Genomic DNA, 14,568 nt, shown 5'->3' with positions numbered 1-14,568 from the left:
ACACACAAAAACCCATCAAACTGTGCTTTTAATTCATTCAATGTATCTGCATTCACCATAATGTCAGGCAAAGCATTCCACTGACCGACCATCCTCCATGCAAATCACCTACTTCTTATGCTCCTGCTCACACTCTCTTTATACAACTTTCAGGCATGTCTCCTTGCTCTGCCCCCTTCCCCCCATTCTATGAAAACTTTATTCCATATTAACCTGGTAACAACCCTTTACTAACTTAAATGTCTCAATCATATCCCTCTCTTTCTCCTAGTCACAAGGCTTTGCAAACTTCATTCCCTCAATCTGTCCTCATATCCCAAAGACCAGTTACGACATTAGTCAATCTTCTCTGGACTTTTTCAGCATATCCTCATCAACATGAAAATCGCGGAACCAAATCTATGCAGAATAATGCATAGGAGGCCTGATCAAGACCTTATACAATGGAACCAGAACCTCTTTATTTCTACATGTCAAATTCCTCCACATCATTGCTATAATCTGATGTGATGTCTTTACAATTTGTGCAAATGTGACCTCTGAACTTCAGATCCTTGTCTACTACCACCACTCGAAAGTCTCTTGTGTCCTCCCCAGGTGTATACTTCCCATTGTTGCCTACCAAATTTCAGAAACTTACACTTGGCAACAATGAATTGACAGTCCCATACTGTTCCCCACTCATACAATCTGTTTAATTCCTCCTATTAGGCCATAACATCTGGTTGATTTCTCATCACTTTCCCCAGTTTTTGCATCATCTGTAAACAGTTATCTATCACCAGTTAAACCTATTTATTATTAATATACAAATTCATTGTTGATGCCTATCCAATAGCCATTTACCTATCCAACTCACTAGTCAATCATTCAATCCCATCCTCTTCAGTTTAGTGACAACTTGTGATGTGGCAGTCTATCAAAAGCATTTGCAAAATCAAAGTATGCCACTGTATATGCATTTCCCTGGTATTAGCCAGCCTGGTTGGCCAAGTGGTTAGCATATGCGCTCTCCAGCCAAAAGGCTGCAGGTTCGAATCCTGCCGTGGGGATGAATGCTTGTGATTGTCTGTGGAAATACTAGTGGTGGTGGGCGGTAGATGGCGTTGGTGTAGTTGCAGTTAGTTGTAGTTGGTGGAGATAGAGCTGTAGAGTAGGTATCCTCCATCAAAGAGTCTTTGGACTCCCTGGAGGTGTCAGGTAATAATAATAATAATAATACATTCACACCTTGTTATAGTACATAAGTATGTTTGTAAAACATGACCTCCCTTTAACAAACCCATGCTGACAAGTACAAAGAATACAACAGTTATCAGCCTAGTTATGTATCCTATATCTCACCAACCTCTCCAATACCTTAACTACAAGTCAAGACATACAGATCAACCTATAATTTGTTGCCTTAGCCATATCCCCACCTTTGTGAAGTGGAACAATTTTACCTTCCTTCCACTCTTTTGGGACTTATGCTGTTGCAAGATTCTTGTTAAGCATGTCATCCAAGGTGCTGATGCTGGAACATTCTCTCAAGACACATGATGATATGTTATCAAGTCCTATTGGCATCTTATTGACTTATTGACATCTAGCTTTCTTAACTCCTCATATGCCTCTTGTTCGCTCATCATTTAACCCTGAAGACAAAACATCCTGATGAACTGCTCACTAAACACCTTGACTATGTCCTCTTCAGCAGTCATCAATTGCCTACTTTTATCCATTAACAGTATCTTACCATAATCATTTTCCCTTCTACTTGCCACATATTGAAAAACAAACCCACAAGGGGTTTTTTCTTAGCCTTATTTGTTAACTTCTGCTTGTATTGCAATTTTGTTGTCCTTTTCAACTAAATCACACTCCTGGTCTGCTCTTTATATTTACCTTTATTCATCTTCTACTGCCTCTAAAGTGCCTTTTGCTTATTCTTGTCCTTATTCATCCCTTTTACATTTTACTTACCTACCTACCTTATTCAGTCCTTTCATTGGAGGGTGCCAAAAATAGGACTTTAGATCTTTTGTCCATTACAATTGTATTGTTTCACTCATTGCCGGTGCTAGGGTCTTTGCCGCCCTCATGCAATTTCTATCTAAGCACCCTCTGTAACGATCGGGGCGTGTGTGTGTGTCCCAGCGGCGGTACCCCCTTCATAGCAGTGCCCGCATGCTCTGAATGCCCACTTCCGCCAGTCCTGGTTTCACTTACTCACTGTTGCGTATACTAGCTGTGTTGTGCTCTGATGATGCTGATTTGAAATTCAGCAAAATATATGCAGTTAATAAAACATCTTTTGATAAAATTGTTTGGTGTTGTTAATACTGTTAAAAATAAGTAATGAATAACCGTCAACACCTAAGCTTATCTGTTACATTCAGTCTTTTGAATAAACCTCTTACTATCCCCAAGTGCCATCCATAGCGTTGCTCATAACAGTATACTTCATTTATTCTCTTTGTTCGACAAGCCTTATAGTGTATAATCTTTCCAAAGTTTCAAGATCTCCCATTAAAAATGGATCAAATTGCAATTCCCATGCTATTCTTCAGTGCAATGAGGATAACCTTGTGAACCTTAAGCTGCATGACACACAGGTTCCTGTTTTATCTCTTCCAAGAAAGGTTTCATTTCACTTACACTTGATAATACCCATATCTTCAAACAGTATCAGATTTCTCTCCATGTGCCTGATTTACACCACTGGCCTCTCCTGGCACAAACACATCTTAGCCATAAATTTTTCAGAATTGAAAAAACTTAGTACTTTCCATTCAAGATTCTACTTCTCACCTGTACAACTGCTAACAGTTAACATCCATTTATTGTCCACCTTCAATTACCAATTCATTCCTCCTCTTTCATTCCATCTATCTCTCTTCTTTGGAATAGCCTCTCTTACTCTATTTCCCCAAATAGTACAACATTCAACTATTCAAGAAACATTAAATCATATAGAAACATATTAAATCATATAAAAATTTCAAAACTTTGAAAGTTTTGAAATTTTGACCAGAGAGCTTATGAGAATACAATTCTCGGCATCAGAGTTGCCTTAGTTTGCAACTTAGAAGACATGGGCTCTTCTCAGACATCTGTATATTTGCCTTTTATTAGTGCATTTGATAATGGTTTCACTTTCCTATCAAATGCACTAATAAAAGGTGAATATATGGATTCTGATATTGAGGATTATATTCTCATAAGCTTTCTGGTCAAATTTTCAAAACTTTCAACATTATTTGAAATAATGTTGGATCTGTTGGTGAAAATAGTAGTGGTTGGTGGATTGAGTGGTGGAGACAGAGAGCTGTAAAGTAGGTGCCTTCCTTTGATGAGTCTTTGGACTCCCTGGAGGTGTCAGGTAATAATAATAATAATCTTTAATACCCACTATTTCTATATAATTTATATCACCAAAATGAAGCCATATGGCCCTTTCTCTGTTAATATAAAATCATATTTCTTCATTCAAGCTTATATTTCTTTAATTAAAATAATCCATAGTAATCATCCTTGTCTTGTTCATGAAGCGAGTTTGTCAATATACACTCAATAGACAAAATATTAGAGATACCTACCTAATAGCGTGCCGTCCTCCTCTAGCATGAATAACAGCCTGTACTCTCAGAGGCATTGACTCCACCAGATGCTGGAAGATTGCTGGAGGTAATTATGGCATTGCCTGTTGCAGCAGCATTGTCCACAAATGCACCTCAGACATCGGTCCCGGATACATGGATCTGATGTCTTGGTCTATAGCATACCAGAGATATTCAATTAAATTTAAATCCAGAGACTGTGGGGTCCAGTGGTTGGTCCAAGCTCAGATGAGTATTTCTTGAGCCATGCTAAAGTGGTTGTGGCCTGGTGGGGGCAGTGCATTGTCCTGCTGAAATAGACCATCGGTCACAGGATGCATGAAAGCCATGAAAGTGTGTGTAGGTGATCAGCCAGCACATTCTGGTTGCTTGCAGTGTTTAAGGACCTCTCCAGACACAATAAGGGGCCTTATGTATCACACGAGAATGCTCCCCAGACCATCACAGAGCCACCACCACCTCCTTAAACAGAGCCGACCTGGCGCAACCAGGCCATGGTCTCATGCTGTCGATGCCATACCTGCACCCTCCTGTCATTACAACTGATAATGGGATTCATCAGGCCACATGACTCTGGTCCACTATGCTGAGGTCCAGTTTTTGATGATCCCAATACCAGGTGAGGCACAATACCCGATGACAAGCTGTCAACAGTTGTACACAATTAGGGCATCGCTCTCCATCCATAGCCCATGGTATGCAGGCTATGATATCTAGCTTACTTAACTCCTCATATGCCTCTTATTCGCTCATCATTTAACACTGAAGATGAGACATCCTGATGAATTGCTCACTGAACACCTTGACTATGTCCTCTTCAGCAGTCACCAATCTCCCACTTTTATCCATTAATAGTATCTTACCATTCACAGTATACCGTTCGCTCGCTGATGCTGCTTGGACCTCCAACATTTAAGCTGGATGTGATTTGTGCAGACCAACTGCCCTGCAGTTGGTCTGTATGAGCCTGGATAGTTATCTATGGTGTGTGTGTGATATGCCACTAATCGGTGGCTGAGCGTTGGTAAGTCCGTTGATGGTATACTTGTTGTAGACGCATGATACAGTTGTTGCTCTCAAGAATCCTAGGGTTCTTACTATTTGGAAGATAGAATGACCCATTTGTCTTGTGCCAATGATATGTCCATGATCAAAGTTTCTAGGATTGCCACATTTGCCCATGTTTGTTGATTGCGATACACTGTTGGGAAGTCCCGATGTCTGCCTATTTACCATCTGTGTTTGGTTTGAGTATGTTTCACTCTGCATGGGGGGGGATGCCAGTGTCAACTTCCCATCACCCCCTGTCTCTAATGTTTTGTTCAGTGAGTGTATATATATTTCCTTGTCACCATCATCCATCTTTCCAAAATTATAGCACCTCATGCTATACTGCTCAAAACCTACCGTCATTGCCCCTCCTCCTCCATCATCACTTTTTTTCAGTTGCTACTATGTTACCATCAACAGCACCATTCCTCTCTCTTCTCATCCTTCTTATAATAATTAAAAACCACTCTACCCTTCTTCTAAATTCTTGTTAGTGTAATATTCTCATCCAGCCATGTTTCACCTATGCTAGTCATTTTTTGTGCAGACTAATCAGGCAGTGCAATATTCTCATTCCCTTATTTCTGATTGATCCTGTGAATTACTACCACATTACCTCTTAGCTGTGACACTCATCTGACCATAACCTCTATTCTTTATCTTTAATTATCCTATATTTTTTCCACATTGTTCCTTATGCATTCTGCGTTTTTTTGTCTTATTTATATCAACCACCTTTATACACATACACATTCACCTGTGCTTCCAGCATCCACAATCTTACACAGTGCCCCCCCCACCTTACACACACACACCGCACTTTTCTTCCATTATTATTATTATTATTATTATTAAACAAGACCTCATGGAGTCAAAGACTCATCTAGGAGGTCCTTTTATCTCACACACATCTCATCATACCGGGTCTTAAACACATTCAAACTCCTTGCAGACACCACACTCTCAGGCAAGGCATTCCAATCATTCACAACTCTGCACGAAAAAAACCTGCCTCTCACTCCCCTACTCACACCCTCTTTATACATTTTCCAGGGATGACCTCTGGTTCTCCCCTGATCTCCCACTATTCGCTGTAGAACTTCTCCACCATTGATCCTATAGCAACCCCTTACCAACTTGTAGGTCTCTATCATATCTCCCCTCTTCCTTCTCTCCACTAGTCTCTGCAAATTACATCTTTTCAATCTTTCCTCATACTCGACATTCCAGAGGTCAGAAACTACCTTAGTCAGTCGCCTTTGGACCCTTTCCAACATCTCCTCATCCTTCTGAAAACCAGGTGACCAAATCTGGGCACAATAGTCCATGTGTGGCCTAATCAAAGCCTTATACAATGGAACAAGAATCTCCCTACTTCTACACGTCAGTGTCCTCCTCATCATTCCCAGAAGTCTTTGTGTTGTCTTCACAATTTTGGCGATGTGACCCCTAAATTTTAGATCCTTATCCACTATCACTCCCAGATCTCTTATTTCCTCTACTTCCAACAATATATTCTTACCAAGCATAAATTCTGCATCCCATCTTTGTTTTGCAACATTGAACTCACACCCCCATTTGCTTGCCCAATCACTCAATTTATTCAAGTCTTCTTGCAAGTTCAAACTATAGTTTGAGCATTCACAACCACTTCTCTCTCTTATCTTTTACATCTTTTATTTCCTCAAATTTCTCTTTTGTCTCGCTCTCTCATTACTTCAAATTCAAGTTTAATTCATTACTTTTTGTATTGTTTGGTCTGTATTTCAAATTCCCCCATATATTTACAAACTGTATTCCTTCTCCTTACACAGTTCTGCCAACTGGCTATTCATCCTTTCTTGGTGTCTCATTACTATCATATTTATGCAACATAATTAGTATGTTGCATAGATAATGCAACATACTAATTATGATTTCATTTTTTGTGGAGAATGAAAGAAAGCAGCACATTGTTATCTTTCACTCTCCATAGTAATTTATTGAAATCTGTCCTCACATTTACCTTTCCTAAACCAGTGATTCTCACTTTTACTCCTTATAATTCAAAGCTTAAATCACCCTCATCCTCTCTTCTGGAAAACAAGTCATTGCACTCTTTCATATACCACATCTCTAATAATGGAATCCTCATACAGCACTACTTTTAATTCATTCATTATGTTTTTCTGCTGATTGTTTTTTATGCCTTTCCATTTATATTCACCAATTTCACCATTTTTCATCTTTACTGGCTGTACTTTTAAGTCTTGTATTATCCTGTTAATTGTTAATTCCATTTGTGCTTTCTTGTTCACTGCTGCTTCACATCACCTCTCAGCTATGACACTACACTTGACCGTAACAAAAGTAAGTCATGTAAGTCACTTGCTCACTTTTCTACCTGCTGCAACTCAAAATCTTACATTCTTCACTCCAACTTGTTTGACATAATTTAGACTTGAATCCCAGCAACAACAATTTTGAGTCTGTTAAGAGACCTAAAATTGTTGTTCTATGACTTACTGATAACTAGTGAACAGCATCTACTATGAATGATTCATATCTACCAGGACTATCAACTCTTTCACCTTCTCTTTCTCTCTGCATTCTAGCATTTTAATGCAGTATTAAATCTTAGCTCTTAAGGCTTTCAGGTCATGAAGTGAATAACTAGGGAATGAAAGTGATGTTGCATTATGTTTTGGCCAGTACACTATCTGTAACCAGACTAAAACAATTGTTTTATAGTTGTGTTCTTTAAAAGAATATATACCGACTAGTCATCACTGGTCTATACCGACTGAGCTATGGTCTATACTGTAGCTCAGTCGGTATAGACCAGTGATGGCGAACCTTTTTACCCAGGTGTGTCAAACTTTTTTTTTTTTTAAATATTGATGTGCCACTTGCATACATGCATTATAAATGTAACTACATAATCATAGATGGTGACTTATACATATCATATTAAGCTATTTATTTAATAGGACATTGGTATAAAATCTATGAATTCATATTATACAATTAATTTAATAAACTGAAATTACAAACTTACATTACATTTAATGACTTTTCTGTTGCTGACTACTGGTAGAAAGTTCTTTCAATGAACAAACCTACTTTTGCCTTAACTGAGAGCGATCTTACATGATTTATTGAAGTTTTTTCATCAGAATACCAATATTTTTCAACATCCAAGGTGTGTCACCTTAAACCCTCAAGTGTGTCAGTGCTGACACGCATGTCATAGGTTCGCCATCACTGGTATAGATGAAGCCCTTTGGTCGGAAAGATTTGGGTTCGATTCCCATCCATGATGTGAGGAACCTTTATCTGGTCTCTTTTGACTAAAGGTGAGTTAGCCAGTCTCATATGGAGGTATTGGGTTTTTTTTTTCTCCCAGACAGTCGAGTTTTTTGTCCCCCAGAACAAAACTGGCCCCATGAGCACACATGGATTACAGTCATGAATGTGTCCCAGCCATATGCCAGCCCCAAGCCTGGATAAAATTAGAGGTATATGTGTGTGTGTGTAGGGGGGGGGGGGAAGCAATGGTGAACTACCCTGTAAAAAAAATCTCACCAAGAACACTTTGTGGGCAATGCCTACAAAGTCACCTAGGGTCAGAAATGACTGAAAGGGAAAAACCACCACCACCTTTAAAAGATATTTTAGGATTTTTCATGATGCTCAGTTATGATTTGTGTCATCATGTCTCCAGTAAGTCAAGTGATTTAGAGCTTGAGATAAAATTTACTACACACCCATTGGTGTCTAGTAGCATTGAATTTTGCCTGTTCCCTAAGGAATGTGGGCACAATGCCTCAAACCTCTTTATATTAGTTTTTGATTCTTAGCAGTAGTGGGATTCTGAGGTTAATGCTAGCAATTGCTTCTCTGGGCCTTCAGAAATCAGTGCTATAAAATATTATTAATTTTTATTTTAATAATGAGGGGGGAGGAAAAGAATATTTTTCTTGTTTGAATATTTAAAAATAATTTGCCATTAGTGAAGAATTTAAGTGAATTATATCACCAAAATAGATTTGTTTTGGTGATATAATTTACTTAAAAGATTATTATTATTCAGACCTCCATGGAGTCAAAAGACTTATCGTGACAGGTCCTTCCTAGGAAACACAGCGTCTATCATACCACTCCTTGAACTCATTGACTGTTCTTGCTCTTACCACTCTATCAGGCAATGCATTCCACTGTTTAACCATCCTCCATGCAAAGAAACCACTCCTAACTCTCTTGCTCACAGTTTCCTTTCATAACTTCCAGGGATGGCCCCTTGTCATCACTCCTTCCCGCTTTTCAACCAAGCAAAAGAAGTCCCCAGTGTCAACTCTGTAACCACCTCTCAACAGTTTGAAAGTCTCAATCATATCACCTCTCCTTCTTCTATCTACCAAACTCTGCAGTTCACATTCTCTCAGCTGATCCTCATAACTAACATTGTATAGTCTAGAAACTATCTTTGTTATCTGCCTCTATACCCTTTGAACAATTAATTTATCCGCTTCAAATCCTGGGGAGACCACATTTGAGAACAATAGTCTAAGTGTGGTCTGATCAGGGTCTTATACAATGACACAATAACTCTTTTATCTCTGCAGATCAGTGTCCTTTTCAGTATTGCAGCAATCCTCTGGGTTACCTTCACTACCTTTGCAATATGTTCCCTGAATTTCAATTTTTCTATCAATCATCACCCATAGATCTCTTGTCTCTCATACTTTCTCCAGTACAGCTCCTCCAATCGAGTATGCAGCCTCCCATCAATGTATCCCAAACAGCAAGACTTCACATTTTGCTGCATTAAACTGATACCCATCTGTCTAGTTTGTCTATCTGTCTAGTTTATTCAAATCCTCTTGCAGGGCTGCCACATCTGTGCTATTACTAATAACCCTTCCCAGTTTCACATCATCTGCAAACAACTGAATATTCCCCTGAAATCCATTGACAATGTCCTTGGTATAAAGGTTAAAAGATGTTGGCATCATATTTATAAATTAAAAGCTGGTGAAATATGCCTCAGGGGTCTGTTTTAGGTCCATTACTGTTTAACTTGTATATTAATGATATAGGTGAAGATTTGGATGGAGATATTCAGTTGTTTGCAGATGATGCAAAGTTGGGACGAACCATGAAGTGTAGTGAAGATGTTGTGGCCTTACAGGAAGATTTGAATAGATTGAGTGATTGGGCACAGAAATGGGAATGGGAATTCAATGTTGCAAAATGTAACATTTTAAAATTTGGAAAACAAAGATGGGATGCAGAATTTATGCTTGGTGAGAATATATTGTTGGAGGTAGAGGAAATAAGAGATGTGGGGGTGATAGTGGATAGGGATCTAAAATTTAGGCGACACATCACCAAAATTGTGAAAACAACACAAAGGCTTCTGGGAATGATGCGGAAGACACTGACGTGTAGAAGTAGAGAGATTCTTGTTCCATTGTATAAGGCTTTGATTAAGCCACACATGGACTATTGTACCCAGATTTGGTCACCGGGTTTTCAGAAGGATAAAGAGATGTCGGAAAGGGTCCAAAGGAGACTGACTAAGGTAGTTTCTGACCTCCGGAATGTCGAGTACGAGGAAAGATTGAGAAGATATAATTTGCAGAGTCTGGTGGACAGGAGGAAGAGGGGAGATATGATAGAGACCTACTAGTTGGTAAGGAGTTGTTATAGGATCAATGCTGGAGAAGTTTTACAGAGAATAGTGGGAGATCAGGGGAGAACCAGAGGTCATCCCTGGAAACTGTATAAAGAGGGTGTGAGTAGGGGAGTAAGAGGCAGGTTTTTTTCGTGCAGAGTTGTAAACGATTGGAATGCCTTGCCTGAGAGTGTGGTGTCTGCAAGTAGTTTGAATGTGTTCAAGGCATGGTATGATAAGCTGTGTGTGTGATAAAAGGACCTCCCAGATGAGTGTTTGACTCCATGAGGTCTTGTGGTGGTAATAATAATAATATTTATGTCGATATGGTTGGAGAGAACATTTTTTATGGCATCATATAAGATTTCCGTATGAATTGAATAATGATACGGTAAAAAGGAACAAAGTAGACTTTTTACTTATTTTTATCACACTTCTGGGGGTGGGGGTGCTTGTTAATACAAGATTCATTTATTATTATAATTAATGCTATTTAGCCTGCTTCAGTTTAGGAGTGTCCCTGTTTAAATGTCATTGGCTATTTACTCATGGATTCTTAGGGCATTGTAGGTGTAAATTTACCAAAAAGTATATGTAGCATAAGAAATAGAAATTTACACATACCTTTTTCTGGGTGTTGCGGCTTTTCCTCTTTCTGCGATGTCGAAAAACTATTGAGTGTGTGTGTGGGGGGGGTAGGCAATTTGGGAGAATTAAGTTAGAAAAACCCGTTTTTTTTTTTTTTTTTCGTAATATACATAAACATATATATATTATATTATGTAGGGTGGGGGAAAAGGTGAAAGGGTTGATTTTTTAAAATAGGGAGGGGGAGGGGAAGGTGGTTGACGGGGTGCGGTCCGTTTCGACTATTCTTGATCGTCATCTGAACACATTGGGAAAGTGGATGCTATGTCAGGTCGGGTAGGTGCTTCTGCTTTTGAAGTGTCTGTGTTGTCGCCTATTGGTCGGGGTTGTGACCTCAATTTTATGTTGTGAAGCTTCCAAACCTCGGAGATTATGTAGGGCCTGTGTACGTTGATAGAGTTCGCGTCACACTTTATGGCTATTGTTTCCGATAAAGCACCTACCCGACCTGACATAGCATCCACTTTCCCAATGTGTTCAGATGACGACCAAGAATAGTCAAAACGGACCGCACCCTGTCAACCACCTTCCCCCCTCCCCCTCCCTATTTTAAAAAATTAACCCTTTCACCTTTTCCCCCACTCTATATAATATAATATATATATGTTTATATATATATTACGAGAAAAAAAAAAAAAAACGGGTTTTTCTAACTTAATTCTCCCAAATTGCCTACTCCCCACCACACTCAGTAGTTTTTCGACATCGCAGAAAGAGGAAAAGCCGCAACACTCAGAAAAAAGTATGTGTAAATTTCTATTTCTTATGCTACATATACTTTTTGGTAAAATTACACCTACAGTGCCCTAAGAATCCATGAGTAAATAGCCAATGACATTTAAACAGGGACACTCCTAAACTGAAGCAGGCTAAATAGCCGTAATTATAATAGTTTATTAAGAGGAGTAACATGGGAGTTTTCCCAGAAATAATATACAAGATTCATTTAGTTTGTAACCATACTGATGTAGTCTGTGGTTACCCAAGTGGTTTGGTCTGCAATTCAAACAACAAGCTATGGGTTTCAATCCCTACATGGGCATTTTGTAAATGCCTTGAGGTGGTAGATAAAATTTCTTGCCTGGTGTGAGACCAAACCTTGCAGAATGAAGGCCAGGAGTGGCTTGAAAATGCTCCATAGTTCTGTGTTAGATCTTGAGCAGGATTTCTGGATTATCTAACCTTTAGACCAATGTCACAGTAATGAAAAAAAAAAATTAAATAAACAGCCATAGTTATTTTAATCAGGACAAGTTAGGTAGCAGGGTTGTTGCTTAGTTATTATTAACAGGGTTTTGCTTAGTTATTATTATTATTATTATTATAACTCCTCTAAGGAGTCCAAGACCTCATCATGGGAAGAACACATTACTCCAATACAAGTAACTGTCTCCCTCGCTTAATCTTTCAATTACACTACACCATCAACACACAGTGTCATCTACTGCCTGTCACCACCACTAGTATACATTGTCTGTATTGTGTGTGTTCTCTTGACTGATTTGTCTGTACATGGGATGAAAAACCATGCTACCTCCTTTATAGTTATGTAAAAGTCACTACTTGTTTATTACAAAGATGTAGTTTCAAATCCTGTGTAGAGCACTGAAGTTTGTAAAAGCATGGGCAAAGTTAGTTATACTTCACAAAAATTATATTCTTGTTTAATCCTTTACTAAATTACCAGTGAACAAAGTTTGCATGTGCAGTATCTTCACAACTAGGCTACTTATATATTATTATTATTCAGGCCTCCATGGAGTCAAACAAACTCATCGTGGGAGGTTCTTCCTAGGAAACACAAAGTCTATCATACCACTCTGTGAGCTCATTGACCGTTCTTGCTCTCACCACTCTATCAGGCAATGCATTCTGTGGTTCAACCACCCTCCATGCAAAGAAACCACTCCTCACCCTCTTTTTCACAGCCTCCTTTTTGCAACTTGTTATAGCTCCTTCTCGCTGCTCCACCAAGCGAAAGAACTCCCCAGTGTCAACCCTGTAACTACCTCTCAACAGTTTAAAAGTTTCAATTATATCACCTTTCCTTTTATCTACCAAGCCCTGCAGTCCACATTCCCTCAGCTGATCCTCATAATGAACATTGTACAGTCCTGAAACCATCTTTGTTATCTGCCTCTGTACCCTTTCCAGTTGCCGGCCTGGTTGGCCGAGTGGTTAGCATATCCACTCTCCAGCCAAAAGGCTGTGGGTTCGAATCCTGCCATCGGCATGGATGTTTGTGATTGTCTGTGAAAGTACTAGTGGTGGTAGTCGGCGGTAGATTATTATTATTATTATTATTATTATTATTATTATTATTCGTGAACCTCCAAGGAGTCCGAAGACTCATCACAGGAGGACACCTACTATACAACTGTCTCCACCACTACACCGAACCTCTACTATCAATCATATCCATCAACGCCATCTACCACCCACCACCACCACCACAACTAGTATTTTTTGTCTGTAAATTGCGTGTGTTCTGAAGGGCCAATTTGTCTGTATGCGGGATGAAAAACCCAGGTTTCCGGGAGAAAAAACCCTGCTACCTCCGTATGATGGCATTGGTGTTAGATGATGAAGGTTGGTGGAGTAGTGAGACAAGGAGTTGTAGAGTAGATGCCCTCCCTGGAGGTGTGACATAATAATCATAATAATAATTTATCCCTTCAAATCCTGGAGACCAAATTTGAGAATAATAGTCCAAGTGTGGTCTGATCAGGATCAGGATACAAAGGAACGATAAACTCTTTTATCTCTGCAGATCGGGATCCTTCTTAGTATTACAGCAATCCTCGCCACCTTTTTCACCACCTTTGCAATATGTTCCCTGATTTCAGTTTTCTATTAATCATTCCCCCCCCCCCTAAGATCTCTTGTCTCGCCTTACTATATAGAGGCTGATATCTTCATATTAGTTGCCTTAGTATCTTATAATGCAAAGCACACTTTCTTTCAGACATGCAATAATGTTAAGTATTAAGGAGGCACCAATACCCAGACCAGTTTTGTCCTTTATTGAGGTTTGGTTAAATTGTGAGCATACCTCTTCCAAAACTCTGAGTGATTTACAAAATTATTCTAATTCTCACTTATTGACCCAAAAGAATCACTAAACTCTTCACTCCAGGACATGATATTCATGGCTCCACTCAGTGATAGAAAAAAAAACAAAAAAAAAAAAAAAACATACCACTGAGCAGAATTTTTCTACTCCCAAGGAAGCAAATCCTTAACAAACATTATAAAAACATCACCAGAAAAATACCAAAAAATAAATCACCAAAAAATATTCTGGATCAGAGACATTGTGTTGAAAGTATTTTCATTTGGTTACAAAGTAAATTATACTTGCCAGGAAATTATATTCTTGTTTAATCCTTTACCCAAGTGTAAGCAAACAAAGACTGTGCATTAAGTATCTTCACAACTAGGCTACTTGTATATAGAGACTGATAACTTCACATCATTGCCTTAGTATTGCATAATGCTGAGCATTAAGGGAATATCAACTACCCAGACTGGTTGTTGTGTGCTTTGTATTATGGATACTAAGGCAATTGATGTGAAGTCATTCCCTCGATGAGTCTTTTTACTCCCTGGAGG

At 38.9% G+C, this 14,568-nt stretch overlaps 1 protein-coding gene across 1 annotated transcript in view; it reads left to right on the top strand.

The window, feature by feature from the left end:
- LOC150106696 (amidophosphoribosyltransferase-like) overlaps positions 1–14,568 on the top strand; it is a 277,965-nt gene that overhangs the window by 115,122 nt on the left and 148,275 nt on the right. The window lies entirely within an intron of this gene.

The sequence above is a fragment of the Typopeltis vanoorti genome, chromosome 5 (assembly GCF_054136105.1).
Source record: "Typopeltis vanoorti isolate ZY-2024b chromosome 5, IOZ_Tvanoo_1.0, whole genome shotgun sequence".
NCBI lineage: Eukaryota > Metazoa > Arthropoda > Arachnida > Uropygi > Thelyphonidae > Typopeltis > Typopeltis vanoorti.
Note: the sequence above shows the minus strand (reverse complement) of the source record. Positions and strands in the feature narration are given on the sequence as shown.